Below are 26,631 nucleotides of genomic sequence, written 5' to 3' on the forward strand. Positions count from 1 at the left end.
GCAGCTGGCAACTTTCCCACAATTCTGCAGTCTGTCAGCACATATGGATTGCATTTGTCTGCCTGGTGTTAGGTTTGGTTTAAATGGGTTTTTTTTGCAACAGGAGCTGGAGTCAATTTGTCTTCCAAACCACATCACCATCCTTTTTCAATGTAGTTTGTCATTTTGGTACACACATCCAGACTCTGGTGCAATATTGTTGTTTAGTATTTATAGCCTGTTCTTCTGAAATAGCTACCCAGAGGAGCTTACAAAAAAAGGGGAGGAAAGGGAACATGTTGATCCGTGAACATGACCAGAAGCTGGGTTTTTTAAAATAAATAAATCCCAACCAATCATTTCACTAACACATTCTTGTAATAAGGATATCATGTCCCTATCTCAGTTTATCATCAAGTTTTGCCACAAATCTGCACATCATTGTCTAAATCCTTCACCAAGTCTTCATCAGTAGAGGCATCATAGTTGACTACAACCTGTTGCTTATTCATACTACATACCTGCAATATCAGCTCATGGTTATCTCTTCCATTAAGAATCACCTCTCATGGAAGCCTGTAGCAGGTTTCTCCATTGCTCACCATAAACCAAGACCAAAACTGCTTAGGTGATAAATCCTCACAAGGCTACATCCCCATTTAGGAACGCAAAAGTGTGCTAAGTCACCGACCTGCCATCTTCCCCATAGCAAGTATGCTGCGCCATTGCAGGTCTTAATTTTCCTGGCAGAATTCATTCGACAATTTTTCTCACCACAAGGTATTTTGATTCCTCCCTTTTCAGTAATAGCTATAAGCAAGAATAAGGAGCTGGGTAAGCTGATAGCATGCATATGGATCACAGGCTAAGGCTAATTTGGTAACACTGAGAAATCAGGTTCCTGAACTTGTATTGAGCCTGCACACCCAAGATGTTTTCAATGCATGTCTAAACATTTTTAAAGTATTACTGCAACAAATTTCAAGCTGACTGAACACTTTTCAGGGAGCTATGACTTTGTACAGCTCCATATTGACAGTGGCAGATCCTGATTTCCTTCTGCATAACTCTGTAATCCTGTATCCACTTACCTTGGACTCAGTGGGACTTACTATAAGTATGCATGTATAAGACTGCATTGCAAATGTCTGTTGGATCAAAGGTTTAATCTGAGCCAAGGCTGCCCAAGACTCTGTCTCTGAACCTAAATTCAATGTCAGGTCTCAGACCCAGAAAGTAAGAAGCAATGAATGGACTGCTTTTTAAAAGCTTGTGCAAAATGCCTTTTCTTCACTACAACTTGTCCCCCAGCTTCTGATTATTATATTTGTTTAAAAAGCCTGAAGCCTGGCATTTTAAACAGAAACCAATATTAAGTTGTATCTATCAGGCCAATATGCACCCATTTAAGTGGAATTCTAAACTCCCGGTTTGAGTGGTTTGTGGCTTACTTCCATACTCAAAATAATCACACCAGTTACTCTGGAGTAACTGCATTTTCACTGTGGTTTGCTATATATTCCTGCATACTTCAAACTAAGTATTTTGCTTACTGGATTGTCTAGCTCTCTGGCTGACAACTAACTTTCAACAGGGGCCAGATGTGAATAAGAGCAGAGTATGACGGGCCAACAATATTGGCTCTGCCTACAGACTGTGTGCAACAGAGGCTCTGGATTAGTTCTCCTTATACCAGTGATGGGGAGCCACTTGTTCTCCAGATGTTGCTAGCTAGACACAGCCCCAGTCAACTGTCATAGCTGAGGCCTTGGGCTGCTATTATGTCACAGGTCTGTTTTGCAGGAGCTGTTTGGTGATAGGTTTGAAAGTGGGGGGAGAGAGTGAGAACAGCAGTTTGTATTCATAGACAGAAGGGCTGGATCACTTGGATTCATTTTGATTGGTCTGGGAAGCAACAGGCTCTGATTGGTTGGATGTTCCAGTCAGTGAAGAAAAGACAGCTAACTGTCAGTTGGAAGAAATAGTGTGGAGTTGAGAAAGTTCATTGATGAAGGACTTGTGAGGCAAAAACTAGAGAAAGCTGAGGGGAAAGTGAACAGCTGAGGCCTGAATATTAAGCTCTTTGGCTCCAGTATGATAACTATAGATTGCTGGTGAGGAAGGGAGCAGGTGGATGTGTTAGGCAAATAAGCTACCCTGTGTAATCTCTTGCCAGAAAACGGTAACACAAGTGAGTGTTCTGTTTGCACGAGGTGAAAGAGAATCTCTGGGTCATGTGCAAGGGATTAAATAGGTCCCTCGAACCATTTAGACTGCATCCCATTGGCCAGATTACACCCAGCAACGAGGGACCTACCAATCGGGCGTTGTGGCTATCCAATAGACCCACCCACAACCAGGAGGTCAGCCTCCAGGTCTCACCGCAACACGTGTCCTCTTTTAGGGAGGACACGATGTATCTTCATGCTGACGCATTCACATGGTGGCATCTTACACATTTCCTTAGGAAATTGTGCTTACTTCTTATTGAAGCCAAGAATTACCATTGTGACACATTTGTATACTGAACTGGGTAAATATGAATTTCAGTAACATCACTAATTTCAATTGCTACTTTGTGTTGTGGCAAAAAGACGAGGGGATATGTTATCAAGGCCTGTGCCTGTATGTCACATTGACTATCAACCACATTACAGTGGTACCTCTGGTTACATACGCTTCAGGTTACACACACTTCAGGTTACATGACCCGGAAGCTGTACGCTGGCTTCCTCAGCCACTAAAGCAAGATGAGCGCCGCAACCCCAGAGTCGTCCATGCAGTGGTGTAGCATGGGTTGTCAGCACCCGGGGCAAGGCAAGTAATTTGCGCCCCCTAACCCGTGGATTTGCGCCCCCTAACCCTAACCCCCAGATGTTGCGCCTGGTGCGGCCGGCCCCCCCTGCAGCCCCCACGCTACGCCACTGCGTCCATGACTGGACCTAATGGTCAGGGGTCCCTTTACCTTTACCTATGATTCTATCTTGATAGAATCAGAAGTAAATATTTTTCCCTGTTGTTGCTGCTGCTGCTGCTGCAGCAGCAGCTGCTGCAGCTGCTATTCCACCTTTCCCACTGAAATGCATTCCATTAAAATCTGTAGGAACTGCTTTCAAGCAAATATATTTCAGCCTGAATCCAAGATATATGTAGATATGTTTCATACTGCTTTGCAGGATGGATCTTGACTGACTTCATGAAGGATTCACTCAGCTGCAAAATGATGAACCAACCCCAGACATGTAAGTGAGACTATTGTATCATTGCCTATCCTGACATATCAACATAGCTGCTATTTAATTACATTTTACTAGAGCAGTAAATAAAAGTTAAATGCCCTTTCCTCAGAATATCAAGAGGCACATATATATCTGCTTGAATAAAATGTCATTTCCAATTTATTTTCATGTAATAGGGTTGCAAGTGTCCAATTTGTAGGCTCAGTGCACAACAGCAATAAGGTCAGAACCTGAAAAATTGTGATCGTATTAGCCCCGTTTCCATACGACCTTGTAAAAATGTCTTTTAACTCAACACATGCTCTATCATGCAAGAAGAATAGTCTGCCAAATGATTTAACTCAATTGAGGTTTATGTAAAAATAATTCACTGGTGGCACCTTAACTGTTAGCCATCAGTGTCTTTTCCTCTCAGTCTTCTTTACTGAGTTAAAAAAAAAATTGAAGAGATGTTTGTCTTTAATGAAGATAAAAGTAGACATAGAAAAGTTTTATGCTCTCTGCAGAATTTTAACAGCAGCAAGTACAAGTACCTGTTACTAGATATTGAATAGTGAAATACTAAATATTACTTAAAAAACCCTCAAAAGTATAATATTTAGGAAACAAACCTATAATCCTAAATTGTAGAAAATGATAAGCTTTATTGGAGTAACTTTTGTTAACAATTTATTGTAAAAACTTTTGTTAAAATTTATGTTTTCCAGTCATTAATCAGACTAAAAATTTGAACAGGAACTTAAATTAATAATAATAATAAACTGGTTGACTTGTAAATTTGTGTTAAAACTGATTTAGTGGCACTGAGAGTAGACTCACTGAAATCAAGTTAACCATACAACTCAGTGTCTGAACACTTGCTAAATGATAATAGCAGCAAAGGTAGTGGCCAGTTGTCACCACCAGGGAGTTAGCCGTACAAAAGGACATTTACTTTAGTGGGTTTACACATATCTAGCTCTGATTAAAAGGGGATGCGGGTGGCGCTGTGGTCTAAACCACAGAGCCTAGGGCTTGCTGATCAGAAGGTCGGCAGTTTGAATCCCTGCCACTGAGTGAGCTCCCGTTGCTCGGTCCCAGCTCCTGCCCACCTAGCAGTTCGAAAGCACACTGTTTAAAAGCTGTTTGAAAGCTTTCCACAATGTTAGGTTCAAATTCCTGCTCAGCTATGAAATGTGCATTGCAGGTCAAGGCCAATCAGTTTCTTTCCGAATATCCTTCCTTGTGTGATTTTGTAAGAGGAAAGATAGATGGTATACAAATATATGGATGTTTGGTGGCAGTGGTGACCCACGTAGATGTTTTGGATTCAGATCTAGCATCCCTCATGTGTGCTTTTGTATATTCAGGGACTGACTGTTACAAAGTCTTGCATGTGAAACTCAAGACTATTAAAAGGCTACAACTGGTGCCAGTGATGGTCTATCAGAAGCATAACTACCCAATAATTCAATATGTACTGTGGCTTCCTAAAGTCCTCTGGGCACGATTCACTGTGTTTCTTCTCTATAGAGTTCTGAATTACCTCATTTAAGTCCTATCAAAACTATTGAAAGGAGCAATTTTGTATACAAGAAGCTAATGTAAAACAAGGTAGTATGAGGTACACCAGATCCAAACTCTGTTCCGGAGCAGGGCTACTGCTAGCTGAGCAGTAAGACTGGCTAGGGCTGAATTTGGGGTTAGCTAGGCAGGAGTACCTAGATTGTTTCTCTGAGGGCAGGGTAATGATCCTAGAAGGGTCTCACAGTGTTTTACTGGCAGTGTAAGTCCAATAGCTATTCTAGGAGGAATATGACTATTCAGAGACCGTTTTAAAGTAGACTTTTTTTTTAAGTTCTTAACTATCTTTGTTAAGAGTGTTTGGTTGAAATGAAGTGTTGTGCCTTAAGAGAGTAACCACTAAGCCAGGCATATGCAAACTCTGGCCCTCCAGATGTTTGGGACTACAATTCCCACCATCCCTGACCACTGGTCCTGTTAGCTAGGGATGATGGGAATTGTAGTCCCAAACATCTGGAGGGCCAGAGTTTGCCTATGCCTGCACTAAGCTGTAACCCTCACTGAGTGTAAATAAAGTTCCAGTTTTGTTTCAAATGTGCCACATCCTTACTTTGATCCTTTGGGTGAGGAATAAGAGGTTCTCCTTTCACATAACTGAAATACCTTGCTGCTGATTATTAAGAAATATATCACTTACACATAATAGTAGACATCTCAAGTGTTCTGACTGGGAGAATCTAAGCCAGGCATTCCCAAACGCGGCCCTCCAGCTGTTTTGAGACTACAACTCCCATCATCCCTAGCTAACAGGACCAGTAGTCAGGGATGATGGGAATTGTAGTCCTAAAACTTCTGGAGGGCTGAGTTTGGGGATGTCTTTAAAAAAACCTAGTTGCTCACTCCCATCTTTCTTTAGGGAGGTTGCCATTCCATCTTTTCTGCCAGCTTAACTAATGCTTGGTCACATGTGGTTGAGTTGAACGAGATTAGTATCCATCGGAAGTCTTCCCTCTCCAGTCCTGCATGTGCCACACCACACCCCTTTTGGGGGGGGTCTTAAACTAGTTTAAGATCTGCCATGCTCAGCTCAGCCACCTGAGGCTCAGCTGGGGTGGGGAAAATACATTGGTGAATCTCCAGCTAGGAAGGAGAGTTACTGGAATAACCCAGCTATGCCAGGATGCTCCTGGTTCAACTGGAAATCTGCCAGATCCCTAAATCCCAACAGATTTTGCTTTGGATTGTTTCCTTAATCCCTCAAATGTGCTCTCTTATTTTTTATTTTTTTTATTTAAGTATTCATATACCACGATACAAAATATCAGGGTAGTGTACAACCATCCTGTTCAATGGTGTGGGGGGGGAATGATCTCAGACAGCGCAAGACAGTTTGGGACTGTTACTTCCAGTGTGGTAGAAGGGTGGGTATGCAGATTGGGCCCAATCCCTAACCCATCTCCAGGCTGTGTTGATGCAAATATTCCTGGGTGCCAAGATCCAAGTTTGGGGCAAGCATTCTTTGGTGAGAGAGCTGCAGCAGAGATTTAAAGTCACACAATATTCAGCCAAGTAAAGTGTGGGAAAATATTTGCTGTTAGAACTGTAAAATACGCCGTTCCAAGTGAATCCTGAAATTTCCCAATTCCCCCAACATAGGAAAAGACCACACATTTGGTAAGTTAAAAAATGGTTTACTTGCAAACTCTTCGAAGGTCAGGTTCATGTGCTTTCCCATAAATCAGTCAGAAAAGTTGCACAGGCAATAAAAGTTAGCTTAGGTGCGAAGTGGTAAAAGTTCCTAAATTATTGATATACAAGAGTGGCTGGTGAGAGCTATGTGGTTGAGCTGCAACAACCAGCTCAAACCTCCTCACACCCTATTTCCCAAAGTGAGAGGAAGCCATATTGCTAACAGGACAGCTTGCTTTATAGCGTTAACCCCCTTCATGCATTAATTAGACTTCAGCAAGTGGGTTATATGAGGCTTGTTATCTCACAGTCTGGCATAGTGGTTCTCCCTGGATCCGATGCTGTTCTTGCCAGTGCTGGCTGTCAGAGTGGCTTGGGATCCAGAGGATCCTGAAGTTGCTAAGCCTGCCTTGGAACAACACTTTTCAGTGCCTTCTTCTGGGCTACAACAATTTTTGCACTCACACACCACCCACATGCTTTGCAAGTAGCAGGAGGCCAGCTGAGCTAGCAGAAGCAGACAGAGAGATGCCTCCACTCAAGCCAAACCCCCACAGTGTAAGGGGGAGTCTTGGATTGCAGCTTTAATCAATTCTTTTGCATGGAAAATGCCACTGTTTTTCAGCCACAGTTCTCCAAGTCCTAAATCTAGGAATAATAATATAATTTACTGTACAAGTTTGTTGAACAATGATTGAGATAAGAATCATAAAACACTTTCAATGACAAGTGGTTCCATAAAATGAACAAAATGCTCCCTCTTATCCTATTTGTTCCCTTAAGACTCTTGTCAGCATATGATATTTGGTAGATTTTGAAATGATACAAAAACAGTACAGGCTTACATGCATAAGAAAAACTCAGACAAGCTTAAGAGTCCGCAGTCATACAATCTTAACAGGCCTGCTGTGGCCAGTGCTTCCTTACTGCTGAGGTTTGGGGTAATTTTTTAGACTGTTCTCATATATGTGCAGCCTCAGCATGTCTATGTGCAATCATTTGGTCATTTGCACACTTGTGAGATGCTTTGAAAGTCTGCCTTCTCTCAAACACATATACCTTTTTTGCATAATTTTATTAGAGGGCTACATGATCCTCTATACACAAATAGCTTCCATTTGTCTATCCAAAGGTACCAGCAGGATTTCCTTGGCCCAGTACATTGTTTCTGGATTATGTTCCCAGTCTCTCAATCTATTGGCAAGAACTATTGCTTATGTACATAAACAGGTACCTCAGGTTAAGTACTTAACTCGTTCCGCAGGTCCATACTTAACCTGAAACTGTTCTTAACCTGAAGCACCACTTTAGCTAATGGGGCCTCCTGCTGCGCCACCGGAGCATGATTTCTGTTCTCATCCTGAAGCAAAGTTCTTACGCTGAAGCACTATTTCTGGGTTAGTGGAGTCTGTAACCTGAAGCGTATGTAACCTGAAGCGTAAGTAACCTGAGGTACCACTGTATTAATTTATCCTAGTCTCAGAGGTGGATTTAGGGGAGCATGACCAGTTCGCCCACACAGGCACTGAGCTGAGAGGGCACTACAGGGGGGTGCTACAACAATGACTTAGAATGGAAGGTGGTGGGGCACCAAATGTTGGTTTCACACAGGGCACCAACAAAATTTGAAAGCCAATGCTAGCCTACCTCTCAGGGCCATTATTATTATTATTATTATTATTATTATTATTATTATTATTTGGATCCTATTACAAAGATAAAAGTGGGACGGGGTGGAGAGATAATGTACATAACCTTGCACTCCTGAGTGGAAAAGCAAGATAGAAGTATATAATGTGATTCATAGCTGCCCCTTTGTTTTAACTGCAGCACTTCATAGTCCTGATATTTACAGCAAAATACCAAAATAAAACCAAAACCAAAAATGTTTGCTAACCCTGATTAATAACAAGAAAACAACAACAACAACCCACACACCTCTAAGTGTGTGCGGTTTCCCAGCTTTGATGTCTGCGCCACCAACTCTCAGCCTAGCCTACCTCCAAGAACAGTTATGAAGATAAAAGGGGGAGAGGGAGACATAGTCTTGAGCTCCTGGGAGTTAAATCAAGATACAACAAGCAACTGATATATGCAATTTCACAACTCTCAGCAAAACAAATATGAAAATCATTTTGGTTTCCTTGATATACTTTTTATCAAGCACAGCAAAATGATTTTTACATCTTTATTTGTGTATGGTCTATAGGAATTTTAACTTGCTGCAGCTGTAAGTTGTTTTCTGGTTCTTTTTTTGTTTTTTTTTTTAATGGGTACTGCATATTAATAAATAACAGCCCAGTGATGACAACTGAACCCATGGTGGCTGAGTGGGAGACATGGAAAACTGGGAGACAGGGTCCAACAGAGCCCTTTTTTCTTTGTAGGAAAGAAGACTAATCTCTTTCAAAGGATTAAAGGTAAAGGGACCCCTGACCATTAGGTCCAGTCGTAACCGACTCTGGGGTTGCGGCGCTCATCTCGCTTTACTGGCCGAGGGAGCCGGCGTACAGCTTCTGGGTCATGTGGCCAGCATGACTAAGCCGCTTCTGGAGAACCAGAGCAGCACACGGAAACACTGTTTACCTTCCCGCCAGAGCGGAACCTATTTATCTATTTGCACTTCATGCTTTTGAACTGCTAGGTTGGCAGGAGCAGGGACCAAGCAATGGGAGCTCACCCCGCCATAGGGATTTGAACCTCTGACCTTCTGATCGGAAGCCCTAGGCTCTGTGGTTTAACCCACAATTTTTGAGTAAAACATATCAAAGCCAGTAAATTGTGTTTCATTTTGTATGGGCAGCACACTTAGGGAGTGAATAAAATAATCTGGACATGACAGGAAGTGCTTAAACAAACATTAACCCCAGGATCCTCCAGCATCAGGCTAGCAAACATGAGCCTCTCTTGCTTTTGCTGCTCCTCTGGGAGGGGGCACCTCCGACATCCCAGGGTGAGAGCAGTTCCTCTGATTGCTTAGAAACAGTGATTAAATCTCATTAGCAATGGTGCTGCCTGCCAAGTAGTGAACCTTAGAGCTGCCACTCTGTTTTGTGCTCTAACTTTCTTCAGAATGTCCAACTAATAATCTCCTCCTTCAAGCTACGAGTCTGAGGACCCTGCTAGCTCAGGACTGGTACATGTATATACCCTGTACCCTCCTATTGGTGGCCCTGTCTACCCATTCATTCATCCAAATTTAGATACAAGCATTCATTTGACTTTATTCCAGTACAAAAGTGCAATTGTATTCCAGTACAAAAGTGCAATTTCTGGGTACTGAAAACAACCCATTCCTTTTATGGTACTATTTAAGCATGCATCAATACTCTGAGATTTTTTTATGTTCAATTTCCAACTGTTTTTAAACCCACATATGTTCTCAGAAGGTGCTGTTTGAAAAGATAGAAACTATTATGTTCTACCTACACACCTTTTTTAATATTGCAGTGTGATCCCTTGTTTTCTTTAATAAATATAACATATTTATTGTATAGCCTAGCTATACATTTACCGTGCACAGAGAGAACTCCATATTTCATTACAATTTTAACATATGCAACTAACAGAACATCTAGCAATGTGATTGTTAAACTCTATTAGCTGTGGCAACATTAATGTCTATGATGTTTCTCCATATCAGAAACTTCATTTAATCATTGTGGTTGTTCAGTGCCCAGTGGTACAATTCACAAATTATTTAAGAAAGCTTTGAGAATTTAAGAGAAATTAGTCATATTGAATGTAATCTAAGGTATACAAATAATTTATTACTATAAGTAGCATAGCATACAAATATTTTTTAAAAAAAAACACATAAGAAATCAATATAAAATTAAGCACAAATTCAGGTGCTTACATTCTTGTGGTTTTTATAGATCTTTCTTATGAGTACCATCATAAAAAGCCTTGCTGCTATCCTCCTCCTATGGACATCTATGAACAAACTTTCCATCACACGACCATTGCCTTATGATAAAGCAGATTCTCTCTCATGTTAGAGGAAGAGGCACCAGTGGAATTCTGTGCATACAAAAGATATTCGATAAACATGTACAGGGCAAGTTAGAATACCCGCTTCAACACATTTCTGTTCCATTTTTCATCTTCAGAATTACAGCACCACCCTGAGTTCATGGGAACAGGGTAGGTGACAGAGCCAAATAAAAGTGTGATCCACAAGACAATAAAGATGTTGTATTTTTTTTATTTAAGTTGAATTAACCTCATTGAAGTATACTAAGTTGCCATATGCAGTTCAATCAAAAAGTTCACTGCCTGTGCCTAATTTGAGAATCAGAATTTAATGAAGGAGTTCAAACTTAATGCTGGAAAAGCAAACGTGTGTGTGTGTGTGTGTTATGTATATATCATGTTTGCATGTGCTTATTATTACATTTCAAAGATCCCCACTTGGTCTATATCTATAATGCTGTTGTTTCACCTCTCTGGAGCTGTGCTGGCTCATCGCTTTCTAGCACATTTGTGTCCACTATTTGCTCCAGTAAAAGTGGTTCAGGTGATTCTCGGTCAGCTGAGCTACCACGGGACACTTACAGAGTTGTTCTCTTTCCCTCATCCATGCACATTTCCCCATCATTTGTTTCTCTGAAACTCAGTTTTGGTAGAATTGAAAAACTGCCTGTTTTTGTACCTATAAATAATGATTGTTATTTTTAATTGGCATTTCTATACTTTCTGCCATAGAGTCCAATTGGGGTGCATCCGCTAAGGTCACACAATTGCACAAAATATGATAATAGGGTGAGAGAAATAGGCTGCAAGCCTTTGGGCTTCTGCAGTGGCTTTGCTGAAAGTGAGGACGTCTGCAACCTTTTAACCACTCTGAAGCCAATCTAATATGATTGTATAGTAATATTGTAATACTATTCCAGTGCCCTAATGTTTTCAGCATACAGTGTGCTGCTTATCACAAATGCATTGCATATACAATGCATTGCATTGAAACATCTCTTACTGGCCCTATGACAAGGTGGCCTAAATTACCTGTTGAGCTATGGAAGTTGGAGACGTCTTTTTTATGGCTAGCCCTGGTAGAAATGTGTATTATTTTCACACAGTCCAAGAGTACTGTCAACTTGTCCTTTAAATTGTTGAGGGGGAAATAGTGGAGACATTGCACAGAGGTGCTACAGACAGCATTTCAGCATCCTCTTAGACGCAACTCCCCTTGAAGTCACATAAAATATTGTTCTCTGAGTTAAGAGCAGCAAAGGATTGGGGCTTTTGAATTTATTTTAGGGTGAACAAATAATAAGGGTGTTAGAAAAGCTCTATGGGACATTCCAAAACTTGTTTGTGTACGATCAGTGATTGTCAATGAGGTGCTGAGAAACTAGTTCATCAAATCAGACCATTAAATGGTGTTACATGCAGCTGCACAACATGTTGTCAGTGCCTCTTTGTAAACCTTCAGAGATTTACAGCACCATACACTGGAGCAATGGTATCTAATATTTATATTCTTTCATTATTTTGTTTTCCTTGGAACAAAACCTACAGACTTATATAAAATCCAGCATGGTGTGTTAGAAATAACAGTGCTAGCTTGCAGGATTTATAGTCACACACAAAGCACAGTCCCAGTGCTACAGTAATTGCAAGCTACCAAAGAGCTTCATGGCATTTATTCAAAATACTTTATGCACTTAGTACACATATTGGGGGGAATTCAAACTGCTTGCTTTGAATCTGATAAAGGCAAAAACAAATGGATCATTTCTCTTCCATGAAAATACATGCAATAAGGCTGCATTATAAACTAGTTTGTCCTCTCCCCACTTTCTCTCGAATATTCTGCATAGGATCTGCTGTCGGGTTTAGAGTTGGCATTCCTCTCTGATATCCTTTTTCTTCTGAATAAAAAAAAAAGGAAAGATACTAGCCCTCATAGATCATAGTGGGAATTTCACTTGCTACCTGGCTTTAATTTTCTCCTACTTGTGTATCCCACTGTCCCTTAATAATAACACATTTTCTCACTTCACTGCACAGGTGTGTTTTTTTGCAAAAATACAAGAAAACAAATCCCACATTCTACACACACACATAAAAAGACCCTCAGATACTGAGTCGATAATATAAAATATACAGTGCATTTATACAGAATACAAAAATTACACACATACGGTTGTTTTCTTTTTTGTTAATCACAGAATAAGAATTTTTGGCACATACAATGTAACACCGTATGTTTATACAGTATTGTCAGGCAAAAATGCTATATGCATATAACTGTAGAACCCAATCTGAATAAGAACCATGCACTGATAACATATTTTTTAAATGATGTATCAATAGATAACCAAAGAAAATAGCTCATGACAACATATCTTTGCCCAAAGGGACCTGATATTGGGCATGTTAACTTATAAACAAGCAACAGTGATGTAGATGCTTCTAACTAATTTACAAAATAAAGTGTGCGTTTGACATTGGTTAGCTTGTTAATGTTTGACATTAGCCACTTGCTAGTGTTTTGTGCTGTTTACTTAAAAGAAGAAAAAGAAAGACACATACATCTAGTACATAAAGAAATACCAAGTAAATTCACAGTTATAAAGAATGGAGTTTATTCTGTTTGCTTTCTGGCATTGCTTTCCTAAGGCATCAATTTCATTCCCCACGATATAATACATTTTATTAGTATAGCATTATGACGGTAGCAGTGATGGTGGGGTGTTGTTTTTTTAAGGTACATATTCTTTCTGGTCACAATCCAACACAGCTTTAAGAATATTTAACTAAGACCTAACTCTGTGTTGGATCATATTCCCTATCTGATATGGCATAGTTGTTACAGAATATGAGCCAATTGTTCAGAAAAATACTTGATGCCAAGTATTTTTTTTCTTAGTGGCCCACAGGTGTATTTTAAATGCACAAATATGAATTTGAAGTTATTTGTTGTTTTTAAAAATCTGTTGATAATGATATATATCTAAATAAGCAAGTAGGGGGAGTTCTGGCTTTATTTATAAGATAATCAAAAGGATGTGTGGAAAAGAGTGAAACACTCCATATGGTTGCCAGATAGATTTTCAGTGTTTTCTGAGGGTAGGGTTTTGGTTCTGTTTTTATATTTTTATTCCAGGGTCTCTTTATCTCCTATTAAGCAACTTTGTGATGGTGTGTATGACTTTTAATATGAGTTCTAATATCTCAATGGTTAAATATAATTGAAATTCTGATATGAGAAAATACAGTTTATATCAATGAGATTTTTTTTTCAGTAACAAGGAATGATTTGGCCTGGTATGATAGAGTAAAGCCCCATATAACATTTTGGAATGCATTCTCATATGAATTGCAGTATTTGAATTTGTGATGTAGAAGATCTCCTACTCAAAAGAAATCTTTCTGCATGAAGATTTTAATCATAAAATTATGGTATGCATAATTCTTTGGGGTTTTTTTGACACCCTCTGTTATAAAGTTATCATTTAAAAGGGGTGAGTGAATTAAAATTATTTCATGTATTTTGAATATTAGATAATAGTACTAGAATGACATTAGCCTGTTTTTGATTCTGTAGTACAGTGTCAGAAATCATTTTTAAAGCAATTAACAGAAATATTAGTCATTATGCAGGTATTATTTTGATGGCGTTTTTATTATGTTAACACTTACGGTACTTATTAAGGATCTCCTTCAGGCCTATAAAACCCTAAGGCTACAATCCTAAACATGCTCACAAGTGAGTAAATCCCACTGAACACAGTGGAACTTGCTTCTGACTAAACATATATATATGATTGTTTTTCAAAACAGTGAAATCAGTTGTGTTTATTTAGTTAAGGTTCTACCTTAAAGGTAGATAAAGAACTGATGAATTCTGGTGTTGGAGGTGTTTACTTTCTACTTTCTCAGTCTTTTGGGAAGTCAAATATGTTTATTTTTAAAATGAAATGTTTGCTAGTGACTACAGGAAAATAATTGGTGCCACCAGGTACATTAAGTCCTCAATACAAAAATTAATAATAATCAAAAGCAGCCCTGTACCTGTGCAATCGTTTTTACTGCCTTCCCACTTTCAATTTAAGGTCTGATCCTGTTCCCAATAAAACAACAGGAACCTCTCAAATGATTCAGAGGGAAGATGGATGAATGCAGCCTAGCGATCACACCTTATGGCTATTAGCAAGTTAATACCTTGAAAATATTTTCTGTCTCTTGCTGCTAATGGTGAGCCCAATCCACAAGCCACTTAATATGGAGTGCATGGATTGGGAAACCCCTTTCAAGTCTCTGAAAACACACCATCGTACATCTAACCTTTATGGCTGCAATGACTTGCAACCAGGAACGTTCAACAATTAAAGATATTGGGGGGGGGGGGAGGTTAACCTCCCGTTAGAGGGAGAAAACTAATTATATGAGAAAGGTGCAAATTTAGAACACGTTCTGTTGACTCTTCTGCACCTCCTGATTACATAAACTTTACATCAAAACAGTTACGTCATACAGCAACTTATTTTGGTTTTAAGATAGACACAATGGAATTCATTCACAAACACTAGGCTAAAGAGGTGCTCGTCATAGTGGCTCCCCCCAACAAGCTGGCTTTAGTAACGAAAAGACGAACCCAGGGGTGGCTAAGAAACAGAAAGATGCTAAAGAGTCTACCAAATAAAATAAAATAAAAACTTGGCACACCGATCTTGGTTTCCTTGTTATATGAAAGAAAATCATGCTGAAATCCATGGTGCTTGATTGTTGGGTGATGTTAGGTGAGACTGTATTCTTGGAGTAGTCAGTAGAAAATCTGGCATTAGCTATGGGGAGAAGAGTTGCCCTTTTTCCATGAATGGGCCATCTTTCATTTTCCCTTTCCTAAAATTATCCTTTTTACATTAGCCCAGACATATAGGTATGTCGTAGTTCTCTCTTACAGCCGGCATGCTAAAGTAGAGATAACAGCAGTAGACAGTAAACAGTCGTCTAAAAGCGTGCGCTACGCTGAACCATTTCGCATTCCTTAAACTGTGGATTCCAGACAAGAAAAGAAAAACGCAAGCATGATTAATTAACTAAATGTTCTGCAGATACAAAGAACCGTCTAAAAATGACAGACTGCAGGATGAAGATAGTATAGACAGTGTTTACAAACTGCTTTTATGTGGTGCCTTGCAATAAAAACTGGATTGAAATAGAACTGATAGCAATTCTAATTTATTTTCAACATATGCCTGTTTTCAGGATATTGTCAGACGACACCCACCCACTCCGCTTTTAGATGAGTTGTTCTGCTAAGACAATTTTTAAACCTGCCATTATTTTTCTATTCTGATTTTTCCCCCAGTTTGTTTCCATCTTCTCCCCGGGTTATGGCTGTTGGTGGCGAATTTATACACATGTGGTATATCTACACAAGTGCTCTATATACACGCACACCATCCTAAGGTGATGTTTCCCCCAGCAAGCCAAACTGTATTCCGACCAAACTGTGTTTATAGAAACCCCGTTTATGTTAAATATATATTTGAATTGATTTCAGAGAGTTCAAATCCGACCTGAAAGAAAGTACAGGGTGTGTGGAGGTCTGAACGCGCACACAGCGATATTGGCACCTCTCCCTCCTGAACATGGATTGGTAGATTTCTGTAATATCAACAATGTAATCAGATATCTGAGCTTGTTCCCAATGCAAACACATTGCAATACTTGGATTTGAACCAGTTTACACCCGAATCCTAAACACGCTGGGTACTATCCACCGGAAAGTCCTTTTGCGTGAGCCTCATTCTCAGCTGACTTCAATGAGAACTCCAGTCTCGTGGACTTCAGTTTGGATTGGAATACTTTCAGGTGATGTGATCTGGATATGGGATCGCAGCTGCTGTCCGAAAAGCACTTATGCCCCAATGAGATCAATCACGTTTCTTTAGATACTGTTTAGGATCGAGTAGTCATTCCTATGCACTTCAGATCGATTTACACCCAGGTAGCTGCGCTAACTAAGGTTGGGCGGTCCGAACTAAATCAGGAAAGGCTGCAGTTTGTGATTTGAGGCTTACTCTTTCGCCAAACTTAAAATATGTTTCCAATACCTCTGTCCTTTTACTCCGCATTTACTTATAGGCTAGACGATATGCCAAAACGAGTGTTCAAGATAGAGCCTCCAGGGCCAGACCTACTTTATATTTGACGGGGAGGGCGCTTCATCCACTAAAGGAAACCTGCTGCAACTAAGGCTCCTACGTCTTATACTCCTCTCTTAAGTACACTTCCTTGGACGCGAGTCCCCTTGATTTCACTCTAATGCAGTATGTTAATGTACTTAGCATCGAAATGCCGTTCTTCCACATAGACTGCCATGACCTTGTCAGCATAGTCTAAGACTGGGGGCAATAACAGATGCGTATCTGCTGTTTTATGGACATATATAGCGCACTGTATATATCATAGGGAAAGCCAGGTACTTTACCAAAACCTGACTACAAAGAATGTGACCTGAGTGCGATTCCACTTCTCTGTCAGACATCCACCATCCCTCTAGCCTAAAGTCATTCCTTGATCATTGCATTTATTATGAAAGGGGTTTGCTCCCCAGCACGCTTGGCAATGTCTCCCCCAAAATCGTGTGGAAGAATGGGGTCCAAGACCTTTTTTTGGGGGGGGGATATTGAGCTCTATCTATGCACAGCTGAAATCTCTTTCCGACCAGGATAAGGACTTAACCGAAGCAGAATCTCGCTGATAATTAATTTGGTGGAGGGGGCTGTTCACTTCTACACCAGTCACCCCAGAATTTGTCTAACAATAGACAATTTGCCAGCTTAGAGAATGCAAAATCGCCCGCTGCTTCTTACCTAGTCAACATCATTTATTTCTGTTTCCAAGAAACAGTAAGTTTGGCACGAGATTTTGTTCAAAATTGCATAAAAGTAAGTTTCGTTGACGTGTGCCTGGCGCAGGAAGAATTTAGCTAGTTAAAATGGTTGAAAACGTGGACTTCGTGGAATCTGCCATTCTAGGATGCTAGGTGGGCAAGAAAACCGTTAAATGTCTACACACACACACACACCAAATGTTGATCGGAGGGGGAGGGGAACATTCCTACCGAAGGCAACTTACAGTGCATTGCTGTGTGATACTCAGAATTAAATCCCAATGTATTCAATGGGGCTTCCTCTCAGGTAAGTATGTATCGATAGGATTGTAGCCTTACAGACATTAGTCCAATGCAAAAGTTGTCAGTACGTGGCACGACTTCACTAAGTAACCTTTGACAAGTTAACAGAGCCGGGGGCAGGTGTGCGAAGGGAAGTGGGGGGGGGCGGTCCTCTGCAGTTATATTGACATTTTCTAGCATTGAACCTCGTCTTCGCCCTTCAGACAGTGGGAAGTCTCGTATTACCGTATCAAATCAAACAGCTTGATTTTAATATAACACCAATGCTATAAAAAAAACAAAGCACATACTAAGACCTACCCAAAGATATGAGGGTCTTATAATATATAAAGTTTAATAACACGAACAAGCATTCAAGGGCGAGATGATCTCTAGCTCCTTTAAACTGTGTAAACACCGTAAGGAGAATGGAGGGGAGAGCGGGCAAGAAGAGTAATGGCTTTTATTGTGATGTTTGTTTGTTTGTGCAGCTTTTGCTTTGTTCCGGAAGCCAACGTCTCACCCCCTCCCTGTGGTAGGGATCCATTTGAATCCACGAGTAAACTCGGTGTGCAGTTTTATAAACCGCGAAGTTCTTTATTTAGACCCACTTTTTTTTTAAAGGACGCTGTTTTTGAGGAATGCAATACGTTCACACTTCCAGCGTTAAGAAAGTAACACCACTTGTTAGCACAACTGTTAGCATACTGTTTCACACGCTTGCTCGGCGCTGGGTTTTCTAAGAACTGAAATCACTGCGCCCACGCTATTGTTATAACTACTACAGAAAAGTGAGAACAACCAAAGCCAAAGCTTTCGAGAAGCGGAAAGTGCAATGAACTTGAAGGTGCTGTTGTTGTTGCTGCCGCCGCCGCTAGTGCTACTGCCTGTGCTTTTTCACCCGAGGGAATCATCTTCTCTTCCATTGTAATTTCCAGGGCTCTCTCGAGATGCCGTTCAGACTCCCTTGAACTTTGTTAAACTTTCAGACCTCGAGGGCTAACTACTTCTCTGGCTAATTCCAGTGGATTTATCGCCGGGTACCATCTAAACCCCGCTAACTTTAGTATCTAATTTATCCAGTCCTCATTTGCAAACTGTCTCCTACCAAGTCGTGTCAACGAAAGGTCAACTCTACACAGCAGTTATGTTCACTTTCCTTTCCTTAAAAAAAAAGGAAAGGAAAGGAAAGGGGGGGTACTAAGGTGGAATTCAAATTAAACCTTTTCTAAATACCTGTGAGTTCCAGTCACTCCGAGTTACAATTTAATAGAATGGGCGCATTAAGAAGCCATTCATAAGAATAGTTTAAGTTCATGTGAAAACGTGTATTGGAGGAGACTGGAAAACGCTCTATGCAGATATCATTTAAATTGCAAAAGGATATTTTAGGTGCATTATTTCCAACAATACTAGTGCTAGTGTGCTAGTGTGATTAATATTAATAACATTAATAATAATATTAAATTGCCCTTAAATCCTAAATGAATTATCTCAGAGCACCGTGACAGCTTTGTTATTACGCCCTGGTATAAAAAAATGTAAATATCATGGCCTCGATCTCCTCAAAGTAGCTCCAGCAAAAACAATACCAGCAACAAAAAGTTGCTGGGCAGATTCAGTTTTCGTGCCATAAAGTCTGTCCGAGCCAACAGATAGTGATCATGCTTGTTCCTGTTGCGATTTCAAACGCCACAATAGTTCAACTCTGTCCTGTTTGATGTGAAAGTACTTGGGCAACGCTGCTCGCAAACAAAACAAAACATACTCTCTCTCTCTCTCTCTCTCTCTCTCTCTCTCTCTCTCTCTCTCTCTCTCTCTCTCTCTCTTCCACACGTCACACACACACGCGCGCGCAGAGGCTATCCGAGCAGTGCCATTTTGCAATGGAGCAACGCATCACTTACCAAAGCTGGAGTGTAGATTTTCGGCAAATGCTGTCAGTAGGGTTGAGAAGTGAATAACTGGAGGAAAAGTTGGAAGAGGACTTGTGTGTTGTTGTTTTTAAAGGAAGCCAGAGGGAAGTTGAGAGCACAGCGCTCTCTTGCTCTTTCTGGCCGCCACCACCGAAACAAAGATCTGGGAGTTAAGAGAGCAAAGCCGTGCCAGATCTATACAGAAAGAGGGAGAGGGAGAGAGAGGGAGAGGGAAAGAGACGGGGAGATTATATCCAGGGCCAAATCTCAGTTCCACATTCCCTCCAGCTAAGCGAAAAGTCTAAACGCTCCGGAGGTAAGAGATGTGGCGGGAGGGGAAAATCTCCTGACAATAAATATTATTTTGTAAACAAAACAGCTTTCAAACAAAGCTCCAGGCTAGTGTAGGGGTTTTTTTGGGGGGGTACTTGTTAATTATTGGCCAAAAGAATGAAAGAGATACTAAAATAGGCTAGATAGTTTGAAAGGGAAGGGTCTAAACATCAAACTATGGATCTTGTTCTGTGTTTCTGCATTTTATTCTCTGTTACCCTAGCATTTTAATATTTCCCCCCCTAAGAAAAAAAGTATCTATACATCTTTATTTTGGAAGAAGAAACCGGGGTTTAACTGGATCTATGAAGTATAGATTAAGAGGCTAATTTAATGTGCGTAAACAAAGTAACCTTGCAACAGTGTTTTTAGAATGCAGTGATCTTAAATAAGGAAGATAAAAAGGAAGATGATCAACAGTTGTGGGGGCGGAGGTTTCTCCACCCACGTTTTGAACAAAACGAATCCATCTGTTTACACAGACATTGACTGGACACGTGATCAAGGTGTGTGCGCGTGTGGTTCTCTATGCTTCAATCCTCTTCTTAAAAGTCACCAAAATCTCTTACGTTATCCTGCCTAAAATATGCTCTGTGGGCGCAGGGTTGTAGGACTGCGACAGACATTTGCGGTCGTTGAAGTCTACATTTTTTTAAAAAGGTCTCTAGTTTTAAATTCCAACCTGGTGTAAACAAATGGTTGTAAATGATATCGGAGTCGAGACAGTAGATTTAAGCCTTTATTCCTATTTGCAGGCTCAGAGTTATTACTTGTCACATCCAGTGCTTAGATGTCAGGGGTCTGAAATGGAACGCCAAAGAGATTTGTTTATTTTGTTGCTGTTTTTAGGGCGAAATAATCTTCATAATGGCAGGTCCTTTATTACGGGAGGAGGGGGGCAAGAAATATGGGAGGAGGAAGAGAGAGTGTCCACAAATGAGATGTGGTCAAAGGCTATTCATGTAGCCTTTTCACTCCACCCGTACTAGCCCAGCCACTAACTTTGAAAATGAGTCTCTAGTCTGAACCTGATGTCACCTTGAGGTGAACTGGATGAGAGGAAATTGTCATCGACAATTGGTGATTTCGTGTGTGTGTGTGTGTCTATATTGGGGGGGGGGGAGGGAGAGAGGCAAAGCTGACTCCGAGTGAGGTTCCACTGTCTTGTATGAGGTGCCATCTATTTTACACGCCTTTAGTCCCACCTATAACTCAGAGAGGCTTAAGTACCGCTAAGCATTAAGTCAGTGCCCTCTTACAGACTTTAATGGCACGCTGAAGGGTGAAATCCAAGAGCTTTGACCGAGTTGTAAGGCTGGCTAAACATAGCTCGAGCAGTCACTGCTGCGTACCTGGTGCGTGATTTCCTCATTATGACAATGGGCTAGAAAACAATAGCTTCTTTTAAAAAGAAAGTCATCTTTTATTTATGCAGCTTTTTCTCCCTTTTGGCCTATTAGGGTGGCTCTACTCTCATTTTAAACACACACACACGTTAAATAGTTGTAAATGACACATTTACCTAGAAAGTTAGGCCAACTGAAATCACTGCACTTCCAGGTCCGAGGTTCCAGTCATATTTCATGCTGTTTATCTTTTAATTCCAAAAGAGTAGGAGCAGATCTAGAAGTAAATTACGCCCCTTTGTAGATGGAATGACGGAGAGAATGTGCGGGTTTCCTGGTCAGCACCCAGGACCAGAGAAAGCGTTTGGCCTAGGCAGACATCTCATCTGAAAATTATTAGTGCTGAGGGGTCCAGCTAAAGGAGTCATTAAACGCGATAGGTTGTGCTCGTCCGACGTGTAGAGGCTTGGGAGAAAGGGAGGAGGGACAGACTGGAGGATATTTGACAGACAAGCCAGAGCTAAGCGTTAGGGTCTCACTCTGTAGCGAAAAAGCCACCGCTGGGGCCTAAGGAAAGATCTATTCGAGAGGCGTGGTTGGGCCCACCTAACCGTGGAATAAAATGCATTTGATAACATTATGTGATGTGGATATATGGGGTCGTGAGAAGAGTGAAAAATAAAGTTTTCTTTCAGAAACAGTACTGCGTGGCAACTCTAGGGCTTCCTGGTTCAACCGATGTGGAATGATTGTTCATGGAGTAGCTGCGATCACAGAAAGCTCCTTGAGAATGGTCTTGTTGCTGCTGCTGCTATTGCTGCCGACGCCTTATAGAGCCTCTCGGGGTTTTTTTCCGGGTGGGGGTGTGTGTTACAATGTTTGTTGTTTATCTGTCAAGGTTTATGAACCTTCTGGGCCTTGTTGTATTACGATATTGCTTAAACCATAGATGTCTGAAAACAAATACGTGCATATTCCCCTACCAAACTATTTTGGGAGCCTCGCCAACGGTTTCCCGATGATTTAGGCTCTGTGTGGTTACCTTCTCTAGACAGTTTAGGAAGTGCTGAGAGTTATAAATATGCAACAGCACGTGGAAGCTGTGCCCGAGCTTGAGGAAGGCGCATGCGCGTCGAGTCTACATCTAACGCCAAGCGTTGTGTGTTCTTAAAGAGAGCAGCCTGTTTCATGTGTGGCATTAGAAAACTCTTTAAGAGACCGCTGGCAGCCCCGATGTAGCCAGAAAGCACAGCGAAGCTTCTAAAAACGTGGTCTTTTCTTGTTTTACAGGAACTCTCCTTCACAAAAAGCAAAGCAGAATACGTTACCTATCTCCAAATCCCCAGATTCACTTGTCGTGAAAGAAGCAGTATCGAAAAGAAACCACGTGGCCTTACAGTGGTTTATTTGGTTTTTTTGTGTGTGGCGGGGGATGTGTGTATGTGTGTGTTTAATGCAATTTATTTGTTTGTTTGTTTATTTATTTTTCCCTCCCTATTTCTCTGTCGTTGCCCTTTGCCTTTTTAAATTGTCTCGGTTTAAAACGCACGTACATGAGAAATAACCGAATTGGGTGACACATAATAAATATCATTAAAAGTATTGTCCAAAAAAAAAAATGGGTCGTAGAAGGACATTCTCAAACAAAAACAAGCACAGGTATTGAATACGTCTGTCTTGTATAATCCATATTTAAATAATTGTTATGCATAACAATATTAAGCACATTGCTTGCAAGGGAAGTGGTATAAGCCCATGCTTCATACTCCCACTGAAATAAATGTGACTTCAAAGTGCTTTATTTTTGCCGGATCGTGTCCTAGCAAGCAAGATTATCACACACTACACATATATAAATAGAGACTCTTCCAGGATAACGTGTGTACCCACACACACACATTATCTTGGAGAAGCCAGCATGATTGGGTAGTTAATTTGATTTATTATTCTTCAAAAACACTGCCTCCAATAGGGGTGTCATCTGGAAACTTCATGCTATTTTGTACTATCATTCTAAGGCTGAAATAAATGTTACCAATTGATGACAGCTTCCAGCTGCACGGTAAAAATAGCCCTCTGGTTTCACATGATCCTGTTTCTTGTTAATCGAGGATGAAGCAGGCCTGACTTACAGAACCTAGAAGGGGAAGGGTGGGTTTAAAGATTGAATTGACTTATTATTTTGGAATTGTTTATTATTTGTTTATTATTTTACACAAAGATTTATATCCTGACCATCTAGTGCTTATGTATTGTGTTATGTACTGTGTAGGAGACAGATTGAAAAGATAGATTTAGATATACATAATAAAATTAAGAAATGGGCATATTACAATTGTACACAAGAAGCATAATGTGTGCGTGTGTGTGTGTGTGTGCGCGCGTGCGTGCGTGCATGCGTGTGCACATCCTATTTATTTTCTAAAATGAATAGAGAAGTAAGCATTTCTTTATGTTATTATATTGGTCTCTTTATAATCATACATGTACACACACTTAAGTTAACAAGTGGAATAAGTAGCAAACGTCTAAGAGTGAGGAGTGTGTGTGTGTGTGTGTGTGTGTGTGGTGGATAGACAGCGTAAACAGGGGGAGGGGGAGGGGAAGAGTGTACTACGGTAAGACCACACAAAAAAGCATCAGAGGCAATGTGGGAGGAAAGCCACATAAGAATTAATTAAAATGCGAAGTTACCAAATGCAAAACAAGCAGGGATATGTGATTTGAACCAGTATGCATGAAATTTACAGCTAAACCATATAGTTGTCCATTAGATGCACATTAGATAACAGTTATGTATGTATCTGGTATATTTTTAGCTCCCAAACAAAAGTTTTATATAAACAGGGGAAACCATAACTAGGAGGCCCTATCGAAAACCCATGTAAAGGAATCTCAGCAGGTGTAAAAAGAGTGGGTTTGTCACGATTTCTGAGTGATAAATAAATTGTCCTCTGCCTACTTTAAATAAAAAAAAACTAATTTCTGCACACACCCTTTGTTCGCAACTCGCCATCAAAAGCTTCATAGCCTTATTTTGCTTTCTTCTCGAAAATGTTATCTGACTCTCTTTAACTCTTTGTAACTGGTGAATGGCTCAATATCTTTTTATTCTTACATCATTCGAGCAGGTTAGGTCTATTAATGTGCGCATAAAGGCTACATAAACACAGCCAAGTAAATAAATACACCGAACAGGGCACTAATGCGGTTATAGGTGGATAGTGTAGGTATACGGAGGTATATGAAGTAGAAAAAGCGTAAAAGTGCCCGTCCATTTCTTGCGCTCAGTTCCTTTAAATACAACTGCATTCCCTTTTTCGACAAAAGGACGCCAGCTACCACTCCTCTGCCAGAAATATAGATCTTCCCATATAGGTTTTCGGGGGATTGTCATACTAACTTCAAAGAAAACCATGCGTCAAGTTTATTATTTAGAACTATTCCATCCCTACTTCCCCATCCCGCCTCCCTTGGAGAGCTCACATTGTAGGCCAGCTTGCCCTCTCATTTGCCTCTTCCCTCTCCTGCCCGTAGACTCCTATCCGAAACAGTTACTTTGAAGTAGAATCAACTGAATTTCACAGGAAAATAAATGGGAATTTCAGTCAGATTTCCGTGAAAAATCAATAATTCAAAATGGAATTTCGTTTTCTGATCGTTTCAGTGGAATGTCAGGCGGAAACCAAGAGTCTGCATTATGTAGGATTGGGGTATATATATGCTCCCGAGCAAAGCAACTTTCTTTTTTAAACAACAACAGGAGAGAATTGCAGTTTATGTTTTACGTTTGTAAACACAATTATTCCTGTTGTAAAGCATGCAACAGATTGGCCACTCTACTACTGTCGAAATTCCACGTGATCTTGCTCTACAAAACCCTTTATTCCGAATGTAGCTCCTTCTTAAAAAGCTCAATTTTAAGATTTAACAGAACCATGTATACTCAGAAGTTAATCGTATTGACATCAGTGGTTTTTACTTCAAAGTCTGCTTCTGATTACATCCCCTATCTCGCAAGTACGGGCTCCTATTTTCCATTTACAGAAAGTATGGGAGGGTGATTGATAGCATTGGAAAAAATAGTTTAAAACGTAAATATTTATGAAAACTTCAGGTTGCAGACAGCTTCTGCCTGCAAGCATGATAAAAGTATGATCTTTTCTATTGCGTGTTTACTCGTCTGTGAATTATACTAAGTTAAATGGGTGTTACTCCCAAGTAAATGTACCCAGGAATGCAGCCAGTGAAGTCTACCTGCGGTTTGTGTGTGTGCCTATAAAACCCGCACGAACATAATCATATCCACACATTTTGGACAGTGTTTCTGGGTGGTCTTCAAAGGTTCCGCATTGGCGTACAGAAATCTTACATCCTTTGGAAGATGACGCGGAGTCTGGGAATAAAACAACATCATCTGAGCTACAGGCTGCTGCCTCAATAATCCAAACGCGCGGCTCTCCATGCCCCACAAGCCCGCTTCTACATTGTCTGGAGTTTCTGCTAAATAGACTCTAACAATTCATATTTCTCAGCCAGCGTTCACGTCTTTCCATACCTAATAGCCCATGAAGAAAAGTATGAAATATACATCTCACGAAGCAGACATTAAAAGTACCCGCACAATGAGAGACTGGGTTGGAGTTTAAAAGGCCATTTAATGCAACCTCTCTTCTTAATAGCATTCTTGTCAAGTATTTTTTTTAAAAAATAATGATCTTCGCCAGGTATTGATTTATTCAGTAAAAGAGTTAATTAAGCATTCTTACAAGAAGCCACGATCTCTCTCCATATATGTGTGAGAGAGAGTGCGCGTGCGCGTGTGTATAAACACACACATACATATAAATAGTGCGTGTCTATTTATCTGTTCAAAACCAGACAGATGCAATATTGTAATTAAATGTATTAAACTTTTAAAACATTCTAGCGCCCATCGCTGAGTTGTGTAACCAAATATGTATGGCTGACTGGTTATTCCGAGAAGCCTGTTGTTTTATAGGTCGTGGGGATACTATGGGGTTTTTTGGGCGGGGGGTGGGTTACAATACAACTTCAAGCATAGATAGAACTTAGTTTTAGTGATGTTCAAAATCGTCTGATTTGAAAATGACAGAATACTCGGTATTGGTAGCCAGGCAATCCATTCAGATAAAACATATTTCTAAAACAAACTACCACTGGTGAATAATAATAATAAAATCTACACCCAAAGAAGCTATGGCATTTATCTTTTAAGATTCTTCTAGATTTTGTAAAAATGAAACGATGATTCCTTTCAATCATGCTGGGGGTGGGCGGGTAAGGGAGATAATACTGTATATTGCCCTATATCTTCTTTCCTTTTCCATTTAGGCTCGCATACTAAATCGCTGAAACTGCTACGTTCCCGCTAAGGCTAACGGTCTAGAGACGACTAAACTTTATCATTGCATTTCTTTAGGGTTAAATGAATACCCAGCGTGTCTTTCGGCCGCAGTTCCTCCGGGTTG

The 26,631-nt window shown here is 40.4% G+C and overlaps 2 long non-coding RNA genes across 2 annotated transcripts in view; one reads left to right on the forward strand and one right to left on the reverse strand.

Moving 5' to 3' along the window:
• Window positions 1-19,770, reverse strand: part of LOC308585187 — a 91,290-nt gene extending 71,520 nt beyond the window's left edge. The window contains exon 1 of the long non-coding RNA XR_014007130.1: window positions 19,452-19,770. This is a non-coding gene — a long non-coding RNA (uncharacterized lncRNA). The remainder of the gene's footprint in view (window positions 1-19,451) is intronic.
• Window positions 1,951-23,462, forward strand: LOC308585197. Its single transcript, XR_014007139.1, has 3 exons — window positions 1,951-2,170; window positions 3,156-3,221; window positions 22,430-23,462. It is a non-coding gene; the product is annotated as an uncharacterized lncRNA (long non-coding RNA).
• Window positions 23,463-26,631: the final 3,169 nt, after the last annotated feature.

This window comes from Podarcis bocagei (genome assembly GCF_964188305.1).
Source record: "Podarcis bocagei genome assembly, chromosome: 4".
In the NCBI taxonomy this organism is placed as follows: Eukaryota; Metazoa; Chordata; class Lepidosauria; order Squamata; family Lacertidae; genus Podarcis; species Podarcis bocagei.